This window comes from Cervus elaphus, chromosome 22 (genome assembly GCF_910594005.1).
Source record: "Cervus elaphus chromosome 22, mCerEla1.1, whole genome shotgun sequence".
NCBI classification, from domain to species: Eukaryota; Metazoa; Chordata; class Mammalia; order Artiodactyla; family Cervidae; genus Cervus; species Cervus elaphus.
In genome coordinates, this window is record NC_057836.1 from 6205829 (window position 1) to 6213864 (window position 8036).

Sequence of the window (8036 nt, forward strand, 5' to 3'; positions counted from 1 at the left end):
ATGCCATGGACAGAGGAGCTTGGCGGGCTACAGTCCATGGGGTCACAAAAGAGTTGGATACAACTTACTAAAGAATGATAACAAACTTCTTTCTTTCTTTTTTGGGCCATGGAGTCTTAACCACTGGACTGCCCGGGAAGTCCCGTAAATGAGTCTTAACAAGCTAGATCAACACAGAAAAATCAAGAGCATTCCTACAAGACAACCTGAAAATATTGTAGACAGTAAATACAACTGTGGAAATATAAGGTTTCTGATCAGGAAATATGAGGGTTTTTTTTTTTTTAATCTAAGAAAGGGTGCTTAAAATCTGTATGGACAAGAACTTCCCTGGCGATCCAGTGGTTGAGACTCTCAGCTTCCACTGCAGGGGTCACGGGTTCCATCCCTGGTTGGGTAATTAGGATCCGGCATACTATGCAATGTTGGGGGGGTGACCCCCCAAAAAAATGCCTTTATGGATAAATACAGATTCCATTAAAGGGCTTAAAAGATCCAGATAAATGGACACAGGTTTTAACATTAAACAGGCTCTAAGCCCAGTGAACTTGACCTTGTGCTGGGCGGGCACTTCAGGAACTCGGACCAGGAGCTCTCGCTGCCCTCAGGCACCAGGCCAGAGTATCTATGCAAATGGCCATTTTCCAGGGAAAGCTGCCCCAGCCCTCATTTGCATCTGTCTCCCTGCTCCCTTACCCCCCACTCCCCCTCCAAGCCCCTCTGCATGGGGCTGTTCCCTTTCCAGAGATGACTTGTGCCCCCATGGACAGCCTTGCCCCACTGGTAAGGGGTCACCAGGGGACTTCACTGGGCACGTGGCCTGAGCTTCACCTTGACCCACTATCCCAACATCCCTCGGTTCCCAGCAGACGTGCCTAGAATCCTTGGGCACCTTGGGTACCAAAGGATGAGGGTCCCTGAGTCCTACGGGGCCGGTGCCTGACCTGGGACAGTGACGACGGGCGGCTCGGGCGTGAGGCCCGCACTGCGTGTTAGCAGCTCCAGCGGTGCCTCCCAACCGGACTCAGCTGTCGGGGGCAGGGCCTGCCCCTCTGCACCTTCCTGTGGGTCCCCAGACCCTTCTGGACCTCTCTGATCAGAGATGGCCTGGTCTAGACAGCAGACTCCCCTCTTCCCTTGATCATCGTCTGAGCCCTGCCCTGATGCTCCAAAACAGGCGGGGGAATGTTGAATTGATGTCCTAACCAACCACTCACTTGCAGTGAGATCTTGGGCAAGACCCTCATTTTCCTTATCTGCTAAATGGGCATAATGGTCCCATGCTAATAGGGTTCCTTTTCCAGGCAAGAACCAGCACTAGAGACTTCCTTGGGGGTCCAGTGGCTAAGACTCTGCACTCCCAACGCAAGGGGCCTGGGTTCGATCACAGGTCAGGGGACTAAAGATTCCACATGCCACAAGTAAGACCCAGTGCAGCCAAATAAAGAATATTTTCTTTAAAAAAAGAACTGGCACTGTCTTATAATCCTGGCTGATGTTTAGGTATCAATTATTGTCAAGTATTGATTTAAGCCCTGTACGTGGATGAAAATGCTCACCATTTAACCCCGTATCTATTAATAAGGGAAGTGAAGAAATTCAAGTCCTCAGCCTTCTTGCCCCGGTCAGTGCAATGGTTCTGGCTGGTACTAACGGAGGAGAATCGACAAGTAGACCTAGGCTGGCCTTGGGGCTGTAGATCTGAGCGAGAGGACAGTGTGGCCGAGAGTACGGGCAGGGGCCTTGCAGCAGCCCCCCAGAGTGGGTCCCTCCCAGCGGCCCCCTCACTCCAGCGGAGGCTGAGGGCTGGGCCCGTCCCGTCTGGCGTGTCTCCTGCTGGGGGGCTCCAATCCGACCTCCGCGCAGCAGCCTCAGATCTGACCCCTCCACCCGCTCCATTGCTCCCCAGGCCCCTCAGGGGACACTACAGGAGCTTTTCTCCCGCTGGTCACCTCAGCCCTGCCGCCCCAATCCTAACCCGGCTCCCACCACACTAAAGAGTGCATGTCAGACATGTCAGGCCTCCAGTCTTCGCCTGGCCAGTGCTGCTGGCCATTCTCGGCCTCCTCTGACACCCCTGTTGGCCCCCGCTGGGTGTCCTGGGGGACAACCCCTGTGCCCAGCTCCCTCACCCGTCAACAAGGACACCAGCAAGAGCCATTCCACGGGGGACAACCAGGAGCTGGGACTCCCCTAGGGGTCCAGTGGTTAGAGCTTACCCTGCAGGGGGCCCAGGGTTCCATCCCTAGTTGGGGAACTAAGATCCTGCAAGCCCTGTGGTGCAGCCAAACAAAGGTTAAAAAAAAAAGGAACTGCCGTCACTATCGTTATTAATCCCTGCTTCCCAGCCCACAGCACCGGGCAGATAAATGCCTGTCAAGTGAGTAAAGAGAGGGGCAAGAACTGACATCACTGCAGCTGCAGATCCAGGAGCCTGGACTGGTTTCAAGCGTCTATTTTTTCCCAGCGTATTTGCAAAGAAGAAGTTTAAAACCCTTCTTTGGTGGAAAGGAAGGCACACCCACGCAGGCGGCAGCCCACGCTCACCCTCCTACACACGCAGTGGAAACCCATTTTCCGCTGGATCTCAGGATGCAAATTGAGCCTCGCTGCCCCCACAGTCACGAGAACGCCTGTGGGGCTTGGAAGGAGGGGGCGTCGGCTCTGGACCGGCCAGTCTGCAGTGTCACGGGTGTGCCTCTTCCACACACACACTGGGGTGGAAACAGCTGCCCCGGCTTTGAGGGGGGGACCGCGAGTCGCCCCCTAGCCCAGCCTTCCCCATGTCTCTGAGGGCCTTGCAGCAAAGCAGGAACCGGTGAGGCCCTCTGTGGTAGGTGAGTCCTGGGGGCCAGGCCGGTGGATGCCCTGGACCCAGCTGCAAAGACCTGGCCCTCAGTCTTTTCCTTTGGGGCCCCCCCACGCATCCGGCACCCCCCCCCCAGTGCCCTAGGGTACAAAGCACCCAGTGCCCACAGCATCCAGCAGAAAAGCCCTGACGGGCAGGACAGACGCAGGTTCCTGTCCCAGCTCTGCCGCTGCTGTGAGACAGGAGCAGTCACCTAACTCTGAGCCCAGCTCAGAGAGAGTTCTGCACAGAAGCAGCACAGCCTCCAGGGCTGCCAAGAGCATCGAAAGATACCACAGTGGCCCATTTTCTGCCACCTCGCGGGGGCGGCGGCTCCATAGCTGGTTAAGGAACCAACAGATCCAGGAGGGAGTGACAGCCCGCTAGTCCCTACTTCTCTGGAGTCAGTCTGACAGTGTCTATCAAAGTCACAAATGCACAAGCCCTTTGATTTCTAGAAATGTGTCCTCCGCGCAGGCCTGCATGTACCTGGCAGGTACCGCTGCGCCAAGATCTTGAAGGCTCGTGAACATAGCAGGGAACACAGATTGACTGTGCTGTGTTATTATTGTTCAGTGGCTAAGGTGTCTGACTCTTGGCCACCCCATGGACTGCAGCACGCCAGGCTCCTCTGTCCTTCACTATCTCCCGGAGTTTGCTCAAACTCGTGTCCATTGAGTCGATGATGCCATTCAACCATCTCATCCTCTGTCGTCCCCTTCTCCCTTTGCCTTCTGTGTTGCACACATGTGTTAAAAAAAAAAAAAGGCAAACACCTCTATCTGCACAGATCCATCTCCCAAAAGAGAAAGAAGATCAGGAAAGAGGGGAAGGGAACTCTCTGGGAAAAAGGTAAGAAGGAGACTTAATTTTTCTTAACTCTAAATGTTTGTCTTCTTGAATATTAGTGCTAGTCTCACTAATTCAAAAAATTGAGCAAAAATAATTGTTTCCAGTTCATCGCCTGAGTTAAGGGTGATGCTTGTCTGAAAGGGTAATGTGTGTCTTCAAGGTCTATTTCAGGAATCGAGCATCCAACCCGTCCCAGCCCCCACCCCACCCACGCCCTCCCCACCTGGCAGGGGAGGCCAGACTTAGGAACCTGCAGATGCCTGAAGCAGCTGGTCTCAGGTGGGCAGGGCTCACTTCCCTTAAGTGATGGAGGAACAACTGGGGGGAAAGGAGAGGGGAGAGGAAGGTAAGAGGAGGGAAAGGTATTTTAAGCAAAAGGCTGGAAATTCAGCATGGGAGTTGGAAGCCAGCAGCATGACAGCCCACTCCAGCAGTCTTGCCTGGAGAATCGCCATGGACAGAGGAGCCTGGCGGTGCTACAGTGCACGGGGTCGCAGAGAGTCGGACATGACTGAGCAATGGGCTTCCTCAGTCCTACCACTGCACCGGCATCGCAGCCCTCCGCCTTGAAGCCCGGCGCAGGTGCTGACCTGGGCCACCTTGAACCAGGTGCAGACACTGCAAGAGATCCAACCTCAGGACTGCCCTGCGAGCCCAGGGGCTAAGACTTCGAGCTCCCGAAAGAGAGGGCCTGGGTTCGATCCCAGATCAGGGAACCAGATCCCGCATGCCGCAACTAAGACCCAGCGCAGCCAAATAATTAAATAAATAAAAATAATACACATTAAACAAAAGAGAGAGTGAGAAATCCAACCTCGGCTTGGCTTCTGGCTGGGATGGCCTCGGGGCAAAGGCTTGCCCTCTCTGGTCCTGTAGTTTAAAGCTCAGTAACCCCACGCCCTTTGGATTAGCATCTACTGGGTCCAGCCTCCCTCCGGATTAACTGAGGGTTAGAACAGTAAAGGGCTATGGGAGACTATTGGATGGATCTGGAAGGTAAAATGAAACCAGGAAGAAAATGTACTTCTTTAAATCCTGAGCAATGGAGCCAGCTGAAGGAACAGATTTCTGATACTGATGATGCAATAAGAAAACCGTAAAATCAGAGCTGTATAAAGCCTGTACTGTTCTAGCTGTTTTAATCCGTCTTTTACGTTGGCTTTTGTTTTCTACACATTATTTTCCAAGCTACTATATATTTGGATTGTAGGATAATTTGTAAGATGAATACTTTTTTTTTTTTTAAGAAATGTGCATTTTAAAAATGCACTTCTGGACTTCCCTGGTGGATAAGAGTCCGCCTGCCAATGCAGGGGGACATGGGTTCAATTCCTGGTCTGGGAAGATCCTACGTACCTTGGGGCAACTAAGCACAAGCAACTCCAGTGCAGCCAAAAATTAATTTAAGAGAATATTCTGAGTGAAGCTGAAACAAACAAACAAATTAACAGTGAAGGGTTTGTCGCCCACTTAGGTGGAGGAGCTCCATTAAATCCGGCCCCAACGCCAGGACACACTCTTGGCCAGAGCTGCTGTGGGATGACTGGGCTCCCCAGGGCCTGGCCCAAGGATCTCAGGAATGTCAGTGAAAAGGGCGATGCAAAGCCAGCACCCTCTTCTCCTCCCAACCTGGCAGGGTGGCCGCCTCTAAAATGGAAGGAAAGAAGTCATGATTAGCTGTGATTGACAGGAGCAAGACATGGAACCTGTTCTGAGATGTGTTTACATCTCACTGGTTACACACTATTTATGCGGGAACACGCTGAGCCAAGGGGCCCTGGGCTGCAGACACCCCTGGGTTCCAGTCCAGCTTGGCTGTGATACTCTGGACAAATTCCTTAGCCCCTGTGTTCAGCTGCTCAGTCGTGTCGGACTTTTCGAGACCCCCTGGACTGTAGCCCACCAGGCTCCTCTGTCCATGGGATTTCCCAGGCAAGAAGACTGGATCAGGTTGCCATTTCCTCCTCCAGGGGGATCTTCCCCACCCAGGGATCGTGTCTGCTGCTCTTCTCCCGAATTGGCAGGTGGATTCTTTACCACTGAGCCAGCAGGAAATTCCCCACACTACACTTGATCTTAGCCTAAAGCCCCGCTGGACCCCCTAATTCTTCACTCACAAAACAAGCACTGGGGACAGATTCTCTTCTGTTCTTTCCCGCTCAAATATCCATTAAAAAAAATTGAAGAGAAAGTGTAACAGGTGAATAATTCTCTTGACAACTGATTTTGAAATCGTCTTTAAACCAGCTGGCCGAAGTCTGAATGTTTCTGCCCCGCCCCAAATTCCTCTGTGGAAAACCTAACGCCCGTGATGGGAAAAGGAGGGGAGGGAGGGCCTGGGGAGGCAAGGAGATCCCGAAGGCTCTGCTCATGGGTTAGGACTCTTCTAAACCAGGCCCAGGAGTGCCCCCTTCACATCCTCCACTGGGGATACAGGAGGTCTGTGACACCCTGACCTTGGACTTCCAGCATCCAGAACAGTGAGAGCTAAGTATCTGTGGCTCATGAGCCACCCAGACTTCGGTGTTTGTTAGGATACACACTTCAACGAAGCAAGGAGGAAACAGGTGGGGGAAACATGTTGAGGCGGCCTTGCAAGGCCAGTCTGGAGGGGATCCCAGGGGACCGCGTCCTTGTTGGCACCTAAAAGGGACCCTGGGCTTCCCCATCACCATTAGAAAAAGAACAGGTGCCAAGGGACTGCTTGGGTCTGCCGCATGAGTGTAAAAAGGCTGTATGTCAAACAACAAATGCTGAAGAGGGTGTGGGGAAAAGGGAACTCTCCTACACTGTCGGCGGGAATGTAAATTGGTACAGCTACTATGGACAACAGTGTGGAGGTTCCTTAAAAAACTAAGAACAGGGCTACCATGTGATCCAGCAACCCCACTCCTAGGCACATATCTAGAAAAGATGAAAACCCATTCGCAGTAGTGCTATTTACAACAGCCAGGACATGGAAACAATGCAAGTGCCCATCAACAGATGATTGCTGTTGTTAAGTGGTGAAGTCATGTCCGAGTGGGTTGGGTTGCCATTACCTTCTCCAGGTGATCTTCTCAACTCAGGGATCAAACCCCCATCTCCTGCACTGCAGGCGGATTCTTTCACTGCTGAGTCACCTGAGAAGCCCACACACGCCTGGGAAATCCCCTCCCAGCACACACACACACACACACACACACACACACACACATGAAATATTACTCAGTCATTATAAGAATGAGGGCTTCCCTGTGGCTCAGACAGTAAAGAGTCTGCCTGCAATGCGGGAGACCCAGGTTCAGTCACTGGGTTGGGAAGATCCCCCCTGGAGAATAAATTGGCAACCCACTCCAGTATTCTTGACTGGAGGATTCCATGGACAGAGGAGCCTGGTGGGCTACAGCCCATGGAATCGCAAAGAGTCAGACACAACTGAGCAACCAACTTTCACTGTTTTTTTTCAAAAACAATGAACTATTGCCATTTGCAGCAACATGTATGAATCTAGAGATTACCATTCTCAAACAGAGAAAGACAAATGATATCTCTTATATGTGAAATCTAAAACAGTATAAATAAACTTGTTTACAGAACAGGCACAGAAAATTTATGTTTGCCAATGGGGAAAGAAGGAGTATAAATCAGGAGTGTCAGATTAACAGATCTACACTACCATATATAAAACAAATAAGGACTTACTATATAGCATGAGAAACTACATTCAGTGTCCTGTAATAACCTAATAGAAAGGATTATATATATATACACACACACATATATATATGTATATGTATATATCCGAATCACTTTGATGTATACCTGAAACTAACACAATACTGTAAATCAACTATACTTCAATTAAAGGTCACAAGAATTTACATGAAGAACTATGTGCTCCTGGGGCCAGACACTAGGGGCTCAGAGAGACGTGGCCCTCACAGTCTCCTTCCTTCCAGACAGTTTTGGGTCTCCCCAGCGCTGCGGGGTCTCAACCACTTACCAGATCTGGACACGGACCCCTCCTGTCGGCAGCCTTGGGGGCTCCCCTTTCCTGGGACAGATCCTGGGCTGCCTACTCCTCTCTTTTCACACCCTCACGCCCACCTTTACACCTCCCGCTACCTCCCCAGGTTGGCATCAGGGACCTGCATCTTCCTCCAGGCCCAGAACTCACCTCCTCCCAGGACAGAATTAATTGCTCCTAACCCAGCACCTTGTGTAAACAGACCTGGATTAGGCACACAGCCCATGACAGTCTCATTAAATGTTTACCTGTCTGTCTGCCCTGGCTCAGAGCAGGAACTAGTGAACGAGGACAGCCCAAGGGAACCAGATAATACAAGGTCCAACA